The sequence below is a fragment of the Ambystoma mexicanum genome, chromosome 3q (genome assembly GCF_040938575.1).
Source record: "Ambystoma mexicanum isolate Mex_15411 chromosome 3q, UKY_AmexF1_1, whole genome shotgun sequence".
Taxonomy (NCBI): Eukaryota; Metazoa; Chordata; class Amphibia; order Caudata; family Ambystomatidae; genus Ambystoma; species Ambystoma mexicanum.
Genome location: NC_090926.1, coordinates 733,030,646 through 733,050,375, shown reverse-complemented (window position 1 = coordinate 733,050,375; position 19,730 = coordinate 733,030,646). Strand labels below are relative to the sequence as shown.

At 46.9% G+C, this 19,730-nt stretch overlaps 1 protein-coding gene across 4 annotated transcripts in view; it reads right to left on the bottom strand.

Moving 5' to 3' along the window:
- Positions 1–19,730, bottom strand: part of MXRA7 (matrix remodeling associated 7) — a 309,537-nt gene that overhangs the window by 204,312 nt on the left and 85,495 nt on the right. The window lies entirely within an intron of this gene.

Below are 19,730 nucleotides of genomic sequence, written 5' to 3'. Positions count from 1 at the left end.
CCCGCACTCCGAGCTCGGAGCACAAATGTGAGTCACGGGCTGATCCGGCGATGTAGATGAAGATGCTCTGTGGCAGGACGGGCTGTGGAAAGAAAGGGAAGGTGTGCGGCTGCCCACGCTTTTCTGCAGACAAGGGGCAGACAATCAAAGGAAGTGCACACCTCAATGTGCCAGGAAGGTGCTATACCTGTGCTCCAGGACTAAGTTGCAGTGATGTTTGTAAAATACAATAAGAGAAGCGTTGGCAGAGAGAAGGTGTGTGCTCGGCTACAGAGTTTTGGGGAAAAGAAAAGGAAGAATTTGTCTACATAGAAGGAGAACCAACACACGCCTAAAGCAGAAACATAAGAGGGTTGCAGCTCTTAAGAGTGCTTGTGCGCCCTCCTATGCCAACAGTGCCCTGCCTGGAAGGGAGAGTGAAATGAGGGGCCAGACACCTTGCTACCGGTGCTGCGCTGCTACATGCCATGCCCCCAATCTCCATGGACTAGGCTGATGCATGGGGAGGGCCCCTGGTGCCCCCAGGTGCGGCTTTCAGGGGTATCTGGTCTTTCCATCTAATGCCATTGCATCTAATGCCATTCCATCTAAAAACGTTGCATCTAATGTATATTTTGGGGAGGGTAAAGGGTTAATTTATGTTTAGGATTTATGTTTAGATGCTTTATAAAGGATAAAAAGCAGGGGTTCGGAGACCCCCCCAAAATATATATATATACATATATATATATAAAGCCGGTCAAGTGGCACAGCGAGTAGAGCGCTCGCTTTGACACCCGTGCAGAGCCTGTTAACGCAGGTTCGAATCCCGGCGGGGCCAAACTCAGCCTTTCATCCTTACGAGGTCGATAAATGAGCACCACACACCGTGGGTAATAATAAGCAGCGCTCAGATACCTGAGGGTTTGTAGCGCTATATAAAAGCCTAATTATTATTATTATTATTATATAGATATTTAAAAAAAATGCATTAGATGCAAAGTTTTTAGATGGAAAAAATATGATGGAATGTCATTAGATGCAATGGCATTAGATGGAAAGACCATAAACCGCTTTCAGGCTACCCTCTGCATCCTCCTCGCTCATCCCTGACTGTCTTTCTGCTATTCAGGTATGGTGCGCTTCTAATTATCTCTGCCTTAATGCCAGTAAAACAGAGATCCTTCTCAATGGGACCCCTGCTCCCGCTTTTCCACTTTCACTCCGGCCGCCCTCCCTTGGCCCTGCACCCTCAGTTTCTTGAGAGGCAAAAAACCTCAGGGTCATCTTGGACTCCACTCTCTCCTTCTCTCCACACATCACGGACGTCACTAAAAAGTCCCATTTCCAACTGCACCTCTTCAGAGGTATTCTACCTTTTCTCACCTTCCCCAAGAAACTCACTCTCTCCAGAGCTCTGGTTGTCTCAAGGCTTCACTATTGCAACAGCCTCTTTCTCAATCTACCTAACTCTACCCACCGCCCTCTGCAACTTATCCAAATCAGGACCACAAGACTTATGCTTGGCCTCAAGCCCAGGGACTGCATCTCTCTGGCTCTGAAATCCCTACACTGTCTCCCGGTGTCTGCAAGGATCAAGTTCAAGAGCCTCTGCATTATCCACAAGGCCTTCTTGGGCAAGGGCCCGCACTTTCTCCAACGCTCTCTCCTTAAATACCTTCCTTCCAGAGCCCTCTGCTCGTCTACCTCCAATTCTCTACGAGTGAGTCGCTTCTCCCTGCCACTCTCTGCCTTGAGCCGGACCTCCTTAAGTTCCAGAAGCTCCTCAAGACCTTCATTTTCTCCTCTTTCTTCTCTCTGCCTCTCCCCTGCCAACCTTTCCCCACCTTCCTTTTCTCTCTGCCTTCCCTCTGCTATCCCTTCCTTACTGCGGCTGTTACATTGACTAGCTGCCTGGTGCTCCTCTGAGTCATATAGGACACATGGCCCCGCCTGCCCAGTTCCTAGCACTTACCTTTGGTTCAACCTGCACTGCCAACTGGCCTTCCTTGCACTTCCTGGGCATGTTCTCCTTGGAGACCCTGTCTTCCTGCACTTAACCCAGGGCACTGATCCACTGGGTGCACTTCTCCCCCTTCCCCTCCCCTGCACTTCTTGTCTGTGCACTTGCACAATCTAAATTATCCTAGGCCTAGTAAGATCGTTTGTCTTGTTCTCCCCTGTTTTCCCCCTCCCTGCCTGGTTGCGCCTTGAAACACTTGTGTATAGGTGCATTATAAATGCCCTATCAATCAATCAATCAGAGGGCCACAACCAATGTCACAAAGATTGATGTTTCTCCCCAACATTCTGCAGGAATGCTCAGTGTCCCCCTTAGTAAACATTCCACCAGGAGAACACTCACTGCAAGGTTCCAAGCACTGTCTCCAGCTGTTTTCCTTTGTTTCTAGCCGATTCTGTACATGTTTGTGTGATTTTACCATATTATGTCATGATAGCCCTGGCGGAGAGGGCTGTAACAGGTGTTATCATCCTTTCCCTGCGTTCTGTGGCCTAGGGTTCGTCTAGAGCCTATAACTTGGCTGTGAACCGATAATACTTGCTTCAGTCCTCTCCACCAGAGCTTTAATATCTCATTACAAGTAAAGCTGGGACCTGATGCAGCTTGACCCATAGGAAGCCCTTCTTGGGCCTACCCAAATATCAGCTCGTGCTGCCTGGGTGCTCCTTGTCCACCTGCGGGGTAACGCATGTATGTTGCATGAATGGGTTGTAATGTCGCTAGGACCATGTGACCAGGTTGCAGAGAGAACCGGAGGACACAGGGAGCGAGCGGGCGGACGGAAAGGGAGGGGTTAGACTACAAAAAGGAACAAGTAAATAGGTGCCTGTTACACCACCTGCCATGCCACAAGGAGGCCTGCCATCGAGATTGCAAGACAATTTGGCCATGCAACTGCCTGGCCACTTAGATGTCATGGAGACCAGCGATTTAGGGCCCAGGTGGGCAAGAGATTTTGACATTTATATCGGGGCCATCAGCCGACTGGATGACAAAAAGCACAGTCTGCTATCACTAGCCATAGGACCCAACATGAGAGACATTCCTGATGAGTTGCCACAAGATGCCAAGGACTCCTATGCTGGTTTAAGGGCAGCACTCACCGAATACTTCACCCTGCACACTAACATGGACGATGAGTGCCACGTCTTCCACACAACAAAGCATAATAAGGGTGAATCTATGGCCGCGTTTGTGATGCGTTTGAGGGTCCGTATGATAATGACTCCAATCAGGAAGCCCTGCTATCCTAGAGCTCGCAGGATACAAGTCCTTAGTGTTTTGCAAGCGTCTTCTTCAAAAACAGTGATCCTTGAGATTTTGCAGCTGGCCTGGTCTGATACAGCACTGTAGCTACAAGTCGAAGCCATGAGCAACATCAATGTGTCCACCCCACTGTCAGAAGCCATTCACAAGTTAGGGACATCCACAACCCATCAGCACAGCAATGACCCTTTCTGCTACCAGTGCGGATGCAAGTTCCCACACAAGGGCACGTGCCCTGCCCTGGGTCAGCAGTGTGTAGCGTGTGGACGAGAACATCACTTTAAGGCTGTATGATGCATGTCCTGCAGCCAAGCAAGGGGGAAAGAGCGAATTCCAAGACACCACGACCAAAAGAAAAGACAAGCACAAGCCAAATGGGAATGTCAGCGTTATATGAGCCCCCACACTGGGGATACAAAGAACGCAAAGAAGACGACGTGTTAATGAAAAAAATGTTCTGGTGTGGTGATCACATCATGCATCCGGCCCACATTCACAGAGGAGGTCTAAACGCTATGTTAGATATCTGGCTGAGCAATCCGCATCTGACGGTGGCTCCAGCTTCTCATCTAGCTGAAAAACCAGGTAGAAGATGCAGGTCCAGCCGGCAGTGGAAGAAGCAAAGAGCTAAGGGTACCTGTATGCACTGTATATCCCTACAGCCAAAAAGCACAGCCCAATCTTATTTCTCCAAGTGAACGGGTTGTCGGCTTAATTCCTAGTGGACACCAGGGCAACTGTCAACGTTATTAGTGAGGAAGTGTATGGTAAACTGGCGCAGGCTCCCAGACTCAAAGTAGAGCAGCAAAAGTGAGCATCTACCCCTACGGGACAAAGACACCCCTGCCTTGCAAAGAATACTTCATGCCTGAATGCAGCTACAAGGGGGGAATCAAGACATTACCAGTCCATATGCTACAGGCAGTGGCAGAAAGCGGATTCATCTTGAGTTTTAAGTCGGCTTTAGACAGGGGTCTGATCCACATCCTGTATCACCTCAAGGCCCACAAATACATTAATGCCACAGAGAAAATGGAACAGTCATTCCCCAAGCATTTCAAAGGTCTTGGAAAGCTAAAGTACAAACAGGTCCAGCTAAACATCAACCTGGAGGTACGCCCTGTAGCACAACATTGCAAGGGAATGCCTTTGAACATCCAACTGCAGGTGGAGGAAGAGCTGCACAAACTACTTGCACAGGATATTAGTGAGCCGGTGACAGAACCCACTCCTTGGATCCCACCCATTCTCCTGGTCCCAAAAAAAGCGTCTGATGATATCCGAATCTGCGTTGACATGCGCAGGCTTAATGAGGCGATCATGAGGGAAAGACATCAAGCCCTGAGAATCACAGATATGATTCATTTGTTGAATGGAGCCCAAGATCTTTCTAAGCTACATCTGAACAAGGGCTACCACCAGCTATAGCTGAGTCAGGAATCCAGGTACATAACAACCTTTGTCACACACCTGGGACTCTTCAGGTATAAGCGCCTCAGTTTTGGGGTGTCATCAGCCGCTGAGAATTTTCAGGCTGAGATCTATAATGTTATCAAGCACATCCCTTACTGCTTGAACTACAGCAATGACATATCGCTTGTTATTCAGAAATTAAGACCAACAAAACAACACTCTGGCAATGGTGGGCATGGCACTGGAAACAGCACATCTCACCCTCAATAAGGACAAATGCGAGTTTCACAAAGGAACTCTACAATTTTCGGGCATGTGTTCTCTGACAAAGGAATGACACCAGATCCCGAGAAAGTGGCAGCCATCACCAAATCTAGTCTGCCCACCAACCTATTTGATCTGCGGTCATTTCTAAGACTGACTAGTTATTGCACCAGATACATACAGGATTTTGCATCAATAAATTAACCCTTCTGCATACTCACGAAGAAACAAATCCCGTCTGTATGGTTGGAGGCATGCCAGGAAGTATTTGAAGTCATTTGTCAGCACATCTCAACTGCGGAGAACATGGCCTACTTTAAAACAGTCAGAGACACTGAACTTACAGTTGACGTCAGCCCGGTGGGACTGGGGGGCATTTTAGCTCAATTGGACCCAGAGTCGCTGAACAAGCGGCACATCATTTCATATGCCAGCAGGAGCCTTTCCCAAACAGAACAGGCCTACTCCCAGGCCGAGAAGGAAGGTTTGGGCGTAGTGTGGGCCTGCAAACATTCTCATTTATTCTTATATGGTAAACCATTCACCATCGTAACGGACCACCGTGCTCTTCTGTTTCTATTCGGAAACCTGCAAGGCAAAATGCCTCCCCAGATCCCAAGGTGGGGCCTACGACTGCAGGGCTATAGCTTTCACATCATACACTGACCTGGGAAGGACAATCCGGCACATTTTCTATCGCGCCACCATCACCACGACCGAGACAAGCACCACAATTGCCGACCAGTACATTCACTTTGTAGTGCAGGCAGTCACCCCAAAAGGGGTTGACATTTCACAGGTCACATAAGAGTCAGAGAATGACCAAGCCATTTAGATCACCCGGCAATGCTTGAATGCAGGGAGATGGAAGCAGGCCAAGCAGGTCGGGGAAAGTGTATTCCAGGAAGTGCAGAGACTTTGAAAAGCTACTGCTTATCAAGGAGGAGCTGACGTGGGCGGAGGGAGGTCTACTGTTGAAGGAGACCAAAATAGTGATACCTCAAACCCTCAGAAAGGAGGTATTAGAACTTGCGCATGAGGGTAACAGGGGCATAGTGTCCACAAAGCGGCTGCTGCAACAGAAGGTCTGGTTTCCTCATCTAGATGGCCAAGTTGAAGCACTCCTTAAAGACTGTCCCACATGCACTGTTCCAAATCCACACACCAGACCCGAGCCTCTGCAAATAACAGAACTTCCAGAAAAAGCATGGGACGAAATCGCCATTGATTTTTTACAGCTGGTAGCCTCTACAGAGGCATATCTCACTATGCCGACCCTTGATGGGATGTTCACAACCTATGGAGTTCCACGAGTGGTGAAGTCTGACAATGGGTCCACTTTCACAGAACAAGACTTCAGGGCGTTTGCTGAATACATGGGTTTCAAACACCGATGAGTAACCCCCCATGGCCCCAAGCCAATAGAACGGTGGAGCGCTTCATGAGCAATATCAAGAGAACCGTTCAAGTCGCTCACCTGACTGGAGAACTGGTGGAGAAGGTGCTCTACCAACTCCTAAGGGACTATAGGAACACTCCCCACACCACCATAGGCAAAGCTCCTTCACAAAACATGTTTGGCCGCAGCATCCAGACACAATTGCCACATTTCACACTGCCTGAGGAACTTTACTTGCAAGATCAGGAACTAAGAGAGCAAGAAGCCCATGCCAAAGTAGGGATGAAGCAGTACACTGGTGCCCATAGACGAGCATGTGAAGTGGATATACATAAAGGGGACACTGTGGTAGTGAGACAAACCTGCACCCACAAGCACATGACAGCGTTCAGCAGTGTCCCACTGGCCATCACCAGAGTCAAGGGGTCCTTGGTAACGGCAGGTGATGGACGCTGGCAGATAACTCGGAACTCACACTTCAAGAAGCTCCCTGTGACTAGGGGTTGAGAACAGAATGTGAAGAAGGTGATGCCAGGGACTCGGAAAATCCATACGAAGGAGACAGAGAAGAATCCAGCAGCGACCTCTGGGATCCCCTGGGTAGGTCCAGCCCAGAGAGGGTCCAGGAGAGTCCTCCTGGTCGCCCCCAGAGAGACAGGAATAGATCTCATATACATATTGAGGAAATGGACTAGAAATTGACTGCGTGTTTAAAAAGGGGGAGGTTGTAATGTCGCTAGGACCATGTGACCAGGACCACGTGGGTATGGAGGGAACCGTATGACACGGGGATCGGGCGGAAAGGGAGGGCTTAGACTATTGTGAAGGAACAAGTAAAGAGGAGGTATGTTCTCCTCCGTGCTTCTGTTCATTATTTGACCCGGGGTGCCCTGTGAGTAATGGAGACACGCACTGGCGGAGTTCCTCGTGTGAGAGGGAAACGGCACATGGGGAGCAGCCCTTTTTACACGAAGGTCAACATTCAGAGCATAAGTATCGATGACGGTTTTAGAGCATGCTGCCTGTGGGTCCACAAAGGGGGGGAATCACAAGGGCTGGAGCGGGACCCTCAGTGGAGGTGGAGGTGGCTGCGAGGGTTGCAGTAGTTGGGAGTCACTCATAATTTTGCACAATATTTCAGGGGCACATTGGGGAGAAGAGGGTGGGGGTTAGGGAACTCAGGGAGACCAAAGAAAAGGCACCTTTACTTGTGGTGATAGCAGCAGTGCTGTCCTGCCCCCACTACGTCCAAAGGGAAGGGTGACTTAGGGGAGGGTGAATAAAGGTTGGAGTTTAGTGCAGCATAAGGATGGAGTTCGCGGCAGAGCATGGAGACCCAGTAGAGCTGCCCTCGCAGGATGGAAGGAGAACATCAACGGTTACGGCAGTGCCCGGTGTGGCCGGTCTTGTGGTGTGGACAACAGAGCTGGTGAGGCTAGTGTGTTCATGCTGGCTGAAGAGGACTATGGGGATTATGCTGCAGTAGAGAACTGGGTAGCAGGAAGAAGGGTAGGACAGGAGGCAGTCAGACTACCATAAAAATAAGTGTAACTTGGGGTGCCTGAAAAGGGGCCAAGAGGTCAGACAATGCTAATGTTGATGGAAAACAAGAGGACGGGAGAGGCGCTAACAGTGGCTTTGTGGGTAGGGTCTTAATGTTCGTAGGGGGTGGGGGCATTGGAGTTTGATGCAAATTATAAGTCCATGAGAAACCTCCAGTAAATAGTAAATGCTACCTTTGAACCAATGTATGTGTGTGCGCGTGTGCATGCGCGTGCGCCCACGATAAACTGTGCAAGTAGAGGGGGCGCGAAAATAATAAAAGGACGTGCGTCGATATTTCGGGCCTAATTCACAGAGCCTTTTCCAATGGGGTTTTGCCATTATAAAACACTTCGGTGAATTAGGCGGTTAATGTTTTTTTGGACGACGCATACCTGCAACCTATGCGGCAAACACACTCCATTAAGGCCGTGGGAGCTGTGTGGCCTGTTTCTTTGTGATTCCATTCGCTTCACGCCGCTTTGCGTGTCCGCTATCAGTTTGTCATAATGTGTGTCATTGAATCACGCGCTTGGAAATCCTAAAACTTTAAATAACACTAAATGCATAATAATAGCAGAGTGAAGCATGTGCAAGAAACACGTACATATTCACGGGAGGAGCACCAGGGGAAAGGAGACAGCAAAGACGGGAGAAAAGGTCATAGGGCGAGGAACTGGAATGTCCTCGCCACTCCAGGCTCATGTTGCCTCCAAACACAGACCACCTCTCTGGTTAATAGTTCATAGGAGGGCAGGCACTGAAGTCCAGGATAAGCCCTGGCGATAGCATAGTTGGCATTCTTCCTGCCAGAGAGAGCCAAGGGGAAATTGCTTGCACACCCCACCCAGCTCAACACAGCTGCCGCCCTTCCCCTTCTCTCCCAGACAAACCACAGACCAAACTGAAAGAGGGCCACTCCCAGCAGAGCCAGCATGCTTGAAACAATGCTACCTACATTTAGACCAGCCCTGCCGATTCCAGGGGAACCAACTTTCACATTTCCCAGGCAGTGACTTGTAACAAAATGACTACTGTTACGCAGGAGCACAGGGATAAGTAGTAGCTAAAGCACCTACTCAGCCCCACACTACCACTAAACCATCAGTGATCCCGATCATAAAGGTGAAACAGGCACAGCCCGACACGTATACCTCCTATGGTGGGGGCAAGGGCAGTGTATACTCTTCAGGAAGGCTGTGAGCTGATACAGATGCAACATAAACAATAGTACAAAGGCTCCAAAATAAAAGAATGTCTAATCAAGATTCTACACAAATGGAGACTTAAATAAAAAAACAGTCAATGAAATCAACTAATTAAAAACACTAAAGACCCACCCCTGCTAGAGAAACACAAATAAAGTAGACTTTTGATGGGAAAGGCACTCTGGACTGATAAGTACAGGTGTTCAGGCAAAAGGATTTCAGAAGCAATGTCAATGTTCAATGATATGTTCCCAAAAAGACATAGAAGGGGTGCTTCAAATTCACTGTACACCATTAACGTGTATCATGCGGCATCAAGCTGAGCGTCTAGGGGCTTCACTACAAACGAGCCAGTGCCGAGATGATCAAGACATGCAGTCCCAATGTCGAGTTGGCATTTAGTCGGTTTGGGGAGCGCGTTCCTGTTGGATCCAGCCAGCGTTTGAGGTAGTTGAGTCGATGATGTCCAATGGTTGGGTCTGTGGTTGAGTCAGTGGAGAAACGATGTTTCGACAGAGTCAAGTTCGCATTTGAGATGGGGAGTCAGAGGCTTCCAGCAGGTCCAGTCGGCACTTGATTCAGTTGCTTTCACGGAGTAAAGCCAACGATAGGCTGAATCGATGCAGTCTGCTGCAATGGGTCAGGTTTGCGCCTGGATTGCTTGAAGAGCAGCTTAGCGGTTCGAAGTATGTTGAGGGACAAAAGCAGCACCCAGGTCCTGTAGTGCTCGAAGTGATTCGATCACAGACGAGCCAGCTGAAATGTGTCTTGAGGCATGGTTCCACCGGCTTTTGGACTTCTGGTTGTTGAGAGGCCCAATCCAGCATCTCTAGGGAAAAGGTGATTCCTTCATTGCAGGCTTCCAGTCCAGGAAACTCTCTAGCACCCCCAGGGTGTCCTTCAACCCCAGATAGCAGGTTCCTGGTTACTGTGCACAGCCAGCAGAGAGGAAGTAGTCCAGCAACAGCAGCATCACCCCCACTGTTAACTGGGGATAATTAGGGGGCAGAGCTTGCCTGTGCCTTAGATGTCTTCTGTCTTCCCAACAGAAGGCCAGTGAATCCTTCTTCTTGTGAGAGTACAATGATGAAATCACTAAGGAGAGGGTTTCCTCTCCTTATAAAAGCACAATGTCACAGGAGATTGGTCAACAGGAAGTCTGCTTAAGGGGGCCTATCCAGGCTCTTGTAGCACGTGTACTTTTTCCTCTGACATCATACCCAGTGTACTTGGCGGGAAATGAGGTGGGCAGGAAGTTGTAGAGAGAACTAGGAGAAAACAAATTGGTTGGACCCCTCTCTCAGTCTACCTCTCTTCTCTGGCTACTCTGGGTCTGCCTGATTCCCATGTTAGCTGACTTTAAAAGGACTCCAGTGGTCAGTGAGCGTGCCTTTGTTATGTCAGTGTTGCCTTTAAAGCACTGATTCATAGGGGATCACCTGTGGAAGCTTTCTGTGCCCTGGGAAAAGGGTGTTGTCCTTCCCCCAGGAGCATGAAAAGGTAGATTAATGGCCACTGTATGACTGGTCAGAACACACCCAGGCCAGACAGCTAACACACATACTTGTCATAGCAGAGCATTGCTCACCAGGTTGAAACTAATATACAATTGATGTGGCTGTATAATTGGGTGACGCTAGTATCCACCATGTAATAAACAGGCACGGGTTAAATGTACAGATGAATGTGTCAGCAGGCAGACAGGGGTACACAATTATTATATTTTGTATCAGAGGTGCATTACAGTAAACGGCCACCTCTGCCTTTTTTGGACCTTTGTATTCCATCAGCTGCCAGGAAGGCTTTTAAGCTGCCCTGCTGCTACTGCAGAGCTATTGCTGTAGATGCCAAGAAACCGGCACAGCAAAGGCACATAAATGCACTATGCTTTTGGCATGAATGTCTATGAAAGGGGGCCTGACTAGCAGACCTCTTTCAGAAAAAGAATTATCTGCATTATTTTATTTAATACAAATCAAATAAGCTCATGACATCACGCCCTACCAGATGGCATTCTATCACAGGTTATGGTCCGGACTTTAGTAGTGAAGGGCATAAAAAAGTGTATGGATCGAGGATGAGGGTCCGGAAGTTATGGGTTCAAAAGTGAAGGTATTAAAGAAAGGAAGCTTAAGACATTGAGTGAAGGGGAGTAAATTGGCAAGGGGTGAAAATAAGGGGGCTCTGAGTATAGTGTGGCTGGGTCACTTGAGGGAGGGAAAGGGGTAAATGAGGTGGACAGGAAGTTGTAGAGAGAAAGTAAAGAATGTAAAGGCTGGAGTGAAGTTACTGGGTGGGCGGCTGATGAAAGTGTATGATGGCAGCAACAACTGTGGTACAGGGATAGGGAAATGTACACAGGGTAACAGAAACAAGTATGAAGGCCCTACAAGGGCTGAGGTGGGAGGAGTAAATTGTCTAGACGTGGGAAGGTGAAACTAAGAAATTCTCATTCTCGTCCCAGCAGTTGTTTCCTCACCTCTCTAAACCTCTGTCAAAGAGGGTTATAAGAGTGGTGTGTGTGTGTGTGTGTGTGTGTGTGTGTGTGTGTGTGTGTGTGTGTGTGTGTGTGTGTGTGTGTGTGTGTGTGTGTGTGTGTGTGTGTGTGTGTGTGTGTGTGTGTGTGTGTGTGTGTGTGTGTGTGTGTGTGTGTGTGTGTGTGTGTGTGTGTGTGTGTGTGTGTGTGTGTGTGTGTGTGTGTGTGTGTGTGTGTGTGTGTGTGTGTGTGTGTGTGTGTGTGTGTGTGTGTGTGTGTGTGTGTGTGTGTGTGTGTGTGTGTGTGTGTGTGTGTGTGTGTGTGTGTGTGTGTGTGTGTGTGTGTGTGTGTGTGTGTGTGTGTGTGTGTGTGTGTGTGTGTGTGTGTGTGTGTGTGTGTGTGTGTGTGTGTGTGTGTGTGTGTGTGTGTGTGTGTGTGTGTGTGTGTGTGTGTGTGCGCGCGCAGTGGAAGCCACCTCCAATGTGTGCCGGGCACTGCTTCTGGAGATAAATGAGAGCACCGGGGATGGGTGATTGGAGCTGAATGAATTTTTCCAGGTGGAGCCCGAGCAAAAGGGCACATACATACCCTGTGCCCCTGGTCCATTCCATTGCATTTACCTTACGGGTTGGTTGTTTCTTTTCTTCATGTGTGGGGGCAGATAGGAGAGCTTTAACCATATAAAATGTGGGCAGAAGTGGCCTTTCCTGGAAGCCAGAGTACAGTTCCCTCTGCATCTCCTGAATGCATTGTATTGTGGGCGGTAATCCAGTTGACCATACTGACTTTCCAGCAGCAGAAGGGCACTGCTTGATTGTGAACTAGGTCCTGTCAGAATTGGAAGAGTTCAGTATTGCCAGTTTAGATGGCATTGCTGTCTTTGGACAAACAGGTAAAAAAAACAGCCTCTTCAGGCAAGGGGTGAGTGGTAAATGATTGGGGCATTCCTACCAGTCAGCCTCAGGTGAGGGCCTTCCTGGGCCTCGCTGGGTAGTACAGATCTTTTATCAATGCTTATGGGCTTACTGCCCTTCCTTTGAATGACTCGACATCCAAAAAGATGCCAGAGAAAGTCACTTCGATTACTGCCTGCCCAGCAGATTTCCAGAACATGAAAGGTGGTTTCTGCAGGGTGCCAGTTTAAAAGATAAAAAACAAAGATTGGGTGGAGACCCAATCATACAGCCGCTCTCTGAAGTCCCAAATTGGGTTCTATATTCATTGTAATTCTGCTCAAGATGAATCCTTTAGTGTAAACTCTTGAAAAATACGAGAATCAAATGTGTGATGGTTTTTCAGTAATAATTTTATCCTTCAATTAGAAAATTATTATTTTAAGCGTGGAGGTGACCAATAGCCACCAAAATGTCCTTAGTGAGGAAGAGATAGCCACCCATCACTCTATTCATAGACTTCAATTGTGCCAATGCATTTCGGAATAAAATCCTTCATCAGGGCAAGTCTAAAGTTCAACATTCAAATGCAATTATGTCAACCATTTTCATAGTTAATTCAAACATAAGCGAATTTCCATATTTAAAGCAACACGAATATTTCAACATAAACAGTTACCGTCACAAATAGTAAAAGAATACACATACCGGACCACGATATGAGACGGAACCGAAGGATAATACAAAAAAAGAAAGAAAAACAAATCAATACACAGGCCAGTCAAAGCATCTTATAACAAAAATGGAGGTAATCGGGTGTTTACCTCATGTGGGTGAATAATGGCGAAAGCTATCGGAGTGCATGCTGCTTCTACCGGGTGCGGAGAGCAGGTGCTGCGAACATTAGGAAAAAATTTTTATTGAAGGACTTATCCTAGATATGACAACATCCCTGGTAGTAATCTCGGATAATCACTTACCCTATGTGGAGAACGAAGGTGTTCTCACCATGTCTTACTGAAAGTAGACTGCCTTCGTTGCATCGGCGCGTTGCCGAGCAACCTTGTTAAATAGGACACGTGATGGGAGGCGAGGTGTCCTCCCTGTTTGGATACGTTGCCGAGCAACCCGGCACGTGATCACGGCTCCGTGTACATGGGCCCGGACCACGACCTATGTCAAAAAAACTGGACGAAAATAAACCTATAATAAAAATTCTTACTAAGGGGCCCTCCTGGGAAAGTGGTGAAAAAAGTCATCACCTTTAGAGGGGGGGGGGGGGGGGGGGGGGGGGGGGGGAAGGTGTTATCATTCATAGACATAAACAAAATACTAAATCAAAAATACTAAAACAATTATTGGACAAAATACTAGAACTAAATACTATAACAGTTATAAAAAGCTGTGTTAAATGGAAAAAAGTATCTACAAGTCGCTAATAATGTAATATGGAAGTATGTGCCTGCATGCCGCTAGTGGTGTTGTCTAAACAGACAACACCTCGGGTCCTGGGGGATCCAGGACGCGCAGAATGCAGGGCATTATAATCATATGAAACATTCACATACATTCGAGTATTCGTGTCCATCTGAAACAAACGATGTTAGGTGTAACAAAGAAAAACAATTAGAGAAAACAATTAGAGAAAACACAATTAGAGAAAACGCAATTAGAGAAAACAGTGATAGTTAATCTCCTCGTTTAACCCATTGGGTGCCAGGCTACCAAGCTTGTCGATCCAATATGTCTCTCTGCGATTCAAGCGCTGGCCTAAATCTTCATGAGGGCTGTTTTTGGTTAGCACTTCCAAAATCACAAATTTTATTTGTGACACGTTATGTCCATTGGTCATCCAGTGTCGTGCCACAGCTGAATTCACATTTGCATTACGGATACATGATCGATGTTCTCCCCATCTCAACTTGGCTGTTCGTGTCGATTGTCCTACATAGAATTTCCCACAAGGACATTTAATGCCATAGATGATATTACTACTATCACATGTGGCGAAAGTCTTAAGCATGATCTTCTGCCCCGTTCTTGGATGGTTAATGGAGTTTCCTTTAATAACAAAGTTACAGTTAACACACTGTAAACAAGGGAAAGTCCCAGTTCGCTGGGTCATAGGTTTTCCGACTGTTGGTTTTGTTTGTACCAGCTCATCTCTTAAGTTCCTACTTCTTTGATATGCAAAGATTGGTTTCTCGCTAAAGATATCTTGAACTCGAATGTCATTCTTGAAAATCTCCCAATGTTTCATAATAGTTTTCTTAATCTTTGTGCTTTGTGTAGAGAACTTAGATACAAATACCGGTGACTTCAATTCCCTCTTTCTTCTGGAACTCTGTTCTAATAAGAGAGTTTCTCGTGGTATGGCATCAACTCTGCTCGATGCCTGATCAAGTTCATCCTGCTTGTATCCCCGAGCCAGAAATTTCTCTTTCATTTCCATCTGTTGTGTCCTGTAGTCTTCAGGATCACTGACTATTTTCTTAACCCTCAATAGTTGACTGTATGGCAGGTTCTTCAATAAACTCGGCTGATGGAAACTGAGGCGATGCAGGAGATTGTTCCGATCAGTCACTTTCCGAAACAATGAGGTGCTGTAGCTAGTTGATTTCTTATGAACTTGTACATCAAGGAATGTTATGGTTTCATATGAGATCTCTCTGGTAAACTGTACCCTCTGGTCAATGCTATTTAGATGTATAAAGAAGGTTTCAAAAGACTCTTGTGTACCTTTCCAAATCCCAAAGATGTCATCTATGTATCTCGTCCATAGTCTAATGTCCTTCTTCCATTCTTGTTTGTTCAATACATGATCTGTTTCAAACTTATGCATGAAGCTATTAGCATATGAGGGCGCCATAGTGGCACCCATCGAAGTCCCTGACGTCTGTAGAAAGAAATGGTTCCCATACTGAAAATAGGAGTTCTCAGCAATAAATTGTAATAATGCCAGTATAAATTCCTTTTGGGCACGTATCTCAGGTGCTCTCAGTAACAACCATTCTACTGCTTCCATTCCTAAGTCATGGGGTATGGAGGTGTATAGACTTTTCACATCTATTGTGAACATCAGGTCTTCAGGCAAAGGTGTCAGCAAGCTCAGTTTCTCTCTGTGGTGCCCACTCAAATTTGCTTTTTGCCAGTTTAAAAGATCCCAGATTGTGGTCAGGAATTTATCATTCAGACGGACAAATTTGGAATTGGAGCAGTGTTATCAGAGCTGAACTCAGGGCGGGTCGACATTTTTGCACCTACATTAGCAGGTACCTAAAGCAAGAACACAACTGGGCCACCATTGACTGATTGATTCATTGATATTTTATTTCTATTGCGCTCGTACATAAGTGTTTCAGAGCGCAAAAGAGGCTTTCGCTGTAGTTTGGTTAGTACAGAAGCTGAAACCCTACATTTTTGGGTCTCATTTTACCATCCAAAATTGTCCACTCACAGGCCTCTCTGGTGGGTTAATGGCCATGCATGGAGAGAATAGCATGATGCTAAGATGGGCCAGAACCCTGCATGGATTTAATGTGGACCTCTAGCATGTACCTGGATGTCAGCACTCCAATACGGTGGCCTCACTGGGTACTTTCACCTTAAGTTGTAGCAGACCCTTAGAAGAGTGGTGCTAAACATTTTTGGCATATGACGGAATATCATCTTTGATGAAGGGAGAGTTTTCTAAAATGTGTATATAAATAAAATGATTCAAGTAGTTCTATTTATGGCTTGGAGGCCTGCTAATCAAACCTCCCCCCGTTAATGCTCCATGCTAGTAAACGCATTGCGCACCCATGTGAATTTGGTGCGGCTGTCCTGCTGACAGACCCTACAACTGCTTTAAAGCAGCAGAGCAGGTTCAAAGGGTCACATGTCCATTCTTGAGTTCAGCCTGCTGGAGCCCACAGCTCCAGGTTGGCAGGGGAGGAGGGAATTGCCTTTGCAGTTGAAGGAACCCATGTCCTAAAACCATAACTGTGTGTCATCAGGGCTTGGCAGAACAATAAACTCAAGATGAACCCTGCTTTGTTTGGCCGGGTGGTTCTTGAGATCACACAGTTATAAAGTGACAAAGCAATTCGAGGTCAAATCATTATCAATCCGATAGCCAGTGGCTTGTCCATGGCAGGGCTGTGTGGATTCAGTTTGTGTGCCCTGGGTCTCATCTAGGCAACCGGGTGAAGGGGGCCAGTAAGCCTCATGCTCCTATGAGTGAATGTTATGTCCTCACCGGTGCAATACATTTTGCTAGGGGGCTGGCTGGGCACTTGTTTCCAAGGACCTGCCTGCCAGGATACAATAGGTTGTCCACACCAGGGTGCTGGTTACAAGAGACTCTTTGAAGTTAGGTAGACAGAGGAAGCAGGAAGAATTAGAGTAGCCCAGGGACAGAGGACAGTCCACAGAGGAGTTCCACCATTTTGGATTCTTCTGGGGCTGCACACACTTCCTGTTCCCTCTCCACTTCCTGCACACAGAGCAAATTGGGTATGACATCAGGAGTCAAAGGACACTTGCTACAGCAGCCTTGATTGGCACCCTTATAGAAGGATAGAAGGAACCAATCAGCTGTGGCATTTTGCCTCTGTAAAGAGGAGAATCCCCCCACACTTGATTCCTCTTTCGACTACTAAAGAAGAAGAATTCAACTGGAACCTAGTTGGGAGTACAGTCTAATCCAAAGTCCTCTGACGGAGGGGTGAAGCCCAGAGACTTCCAAGCAAGTGGCAAGCTCTTGTCCGCACCCATCCCAGTGGCATATTTGGGGTGCAACTGCTCTGTGGAGCAAGGCCTTATCTGCTTCCAGAACACTGAGAACAGGATCATGCTCTCTTGAATTAGCAGTTTCTGCAGGTGCTCTCTGGTACCCTTCCTGGTGTGGAAGTGTAGAACAAGGACTACCTTTGACCCTGGAGAGCCAGGACAGAGCCTCTCAGCAACACAGAAGTTAAAGAGCAGCTCTCTAGCCTGATTCCTGCATCAAACCACTTGTGAGCTACACCAACACAGATCACGCCTGCCTGTCCCAAGCTGATTCGTGCCGCATACCGTTCATTTTTTTTAATAATGTTATGCTTTAAAAACAAACCCTTGCACAATCATCAGGTTCAATTATAATCTAAAAATCACATGAAAATATCATTCTAAGTTATCTTAATTTAGATATACATATAGAATGGGTAATTCCCTCCAAAAACCCTGCGATGAAAATTATATAAGCTAATAATTAGAGACATCGGTATTCCCTGTAATAATATTTCCCAGATGTCACTAGTCTCAGAGACAGATTGACCAATCACAATCTGCCTGTTCCGGGCGTGATTGTGCGTTCACTGCCCGCACCCACGGCATAAAATAAGAGAATATGTCCGTTTTCGAATTTCGTTGGCCATTTTGGAACATGTTTTGTATGACCATCGACATCTGAAAAGGGACATAGCCCCTTTTCCATTTTAATGGCGGCGGCATTTTATTTAATTTTTTTTTCTTCGGTTGGAAGATGGACTTGTGCTGAGCTGATCACACGTCGGACAAGAAAAAAAGGAAAAAAACATCCGCAACCAGGTAAATCCCAGGGTGCAAATAGCTTTCACCCCCTTGGGGAGGGCTGGCATGCCTGGTAATCGACCACAGCCCTCGGTTCGCTTGGGCCTACATTGAGGAGGGTTGACAGGCCTGTACCAGCCATATCAGCCGCCTGCCGGGCGATGAAAACTATAATCTTTCGAAATTGTATTCTCATAATAATCTATTGCTGGACACACTGCACAAAGAAGATTTGGGCTATCTACTAAGTCCGGCATAGTTTACAATGGGCCTCATTACGGCTTTGGCGGTAGCCATGCCGCTATTGGCGGCATGGCTGCCTCCAAAACCGGGTCCGGGTTCCCTGAATGGGGATTTACCGGGCCATTCTGAGTTTGGAGGAACCGGTAATTCCTCCCTCAGGGAACCCGGGCCGGACCTTCCCCATTCCCATTCGAGCCCCCATAGGGCTCAATGTGAATGGGTGCAGGGAGCTAACAACGGGCCAATTACGACCGGCCCATTGTTAGCTCTCTGGTCCCCTCGCAGGACCCGGTAACGACGCCTGGCGGAATGGGTTTAACGGGTCAGCATCTATTAGAGGCACCCGTTAACCCATTCCGCCAAGATTGTAATGAGGCCCAATGTCTTCCACTTCTCTGGATACCAATTGACGCTCCTAACCTTGAAGCAAAATTTCATGAAGAAGGTCCTCTCTTTGACTTCAGGAAATCTTTCAATAATGTCTGAGTTGTACATGATTAAGTTATAATGTTAATGTTGCATTGTCACCAGTTTGCCATTTGAGTTTGACAGCAATCATAATTGTGCATTTTATGCTTTACATTAAGCATAAAATGATTTTCTCTACACAATACGTGATCACATCCTATTTCTCTAAAGAGATCTTGAGAAGATTGGATGTGCTTGTTAATAATGGGGGATGTGCGATCAATCAATGTGTAGCTTATCTATGTCATATAATAAGGACAAGGAATCCGCCCGTTAGTGTCATTTTCTATATCTAGGGAGGCCATACCTAGTTCAATCCTAGGAGCTGCGCATGAAGTTGACTGATGCAGTTCTATGCTTGTTCTCCAAGTACAAGGTTCCAGCTCTTCCAAAGTCTTCCGATTGATATCAATTTTAAGTTCAGGGGCATGCAAGTACTGCTTGTGAATCACACTGTGTGTTGGGCCCATTCAGCAAACTCACCAACCCGATGCCAAATCACTGCCTCAGAAAGCACCATGGAGCTGGGTTTTACATGGTTGAGTCTCAAGAACACGAAAAGGTATTTGTAGCGTTGCTGTCCCAGAGACCTGCCTTTGAGGACCTCAGTGACTTATAACACCCCCCTATAACGCCCCACTCAAAGGCATCTTCTTTTTAATAGCGTTGATGCTGAAATTTTGCCTGTCTTGTCCCTGTCTACAAGGCCCATTGCTCTCTCCACAGTGGTAAGTATTACGTCGTTTTAATCACTTGTGGGCATTTGTGGGCATTTGAGTTTGATTAAAGGTCCTTTTGTTATATGGTCAGACAATCTTTTTAGTTTGGACTCATGTATTAATGCTGGTTGGGGTGCTGTTTGTATCAGCTCACACCCCTTCTGACTCGCCTCGGCCTGTGCTCTACTAAGAAGAAAGTAGGCATACTACTGTGCTTTTTTTTGCCTTTAGGATTGGGATCACTGCTGGTTTGGGAGTAGTGTGGGGTTTAGTAGGCAATT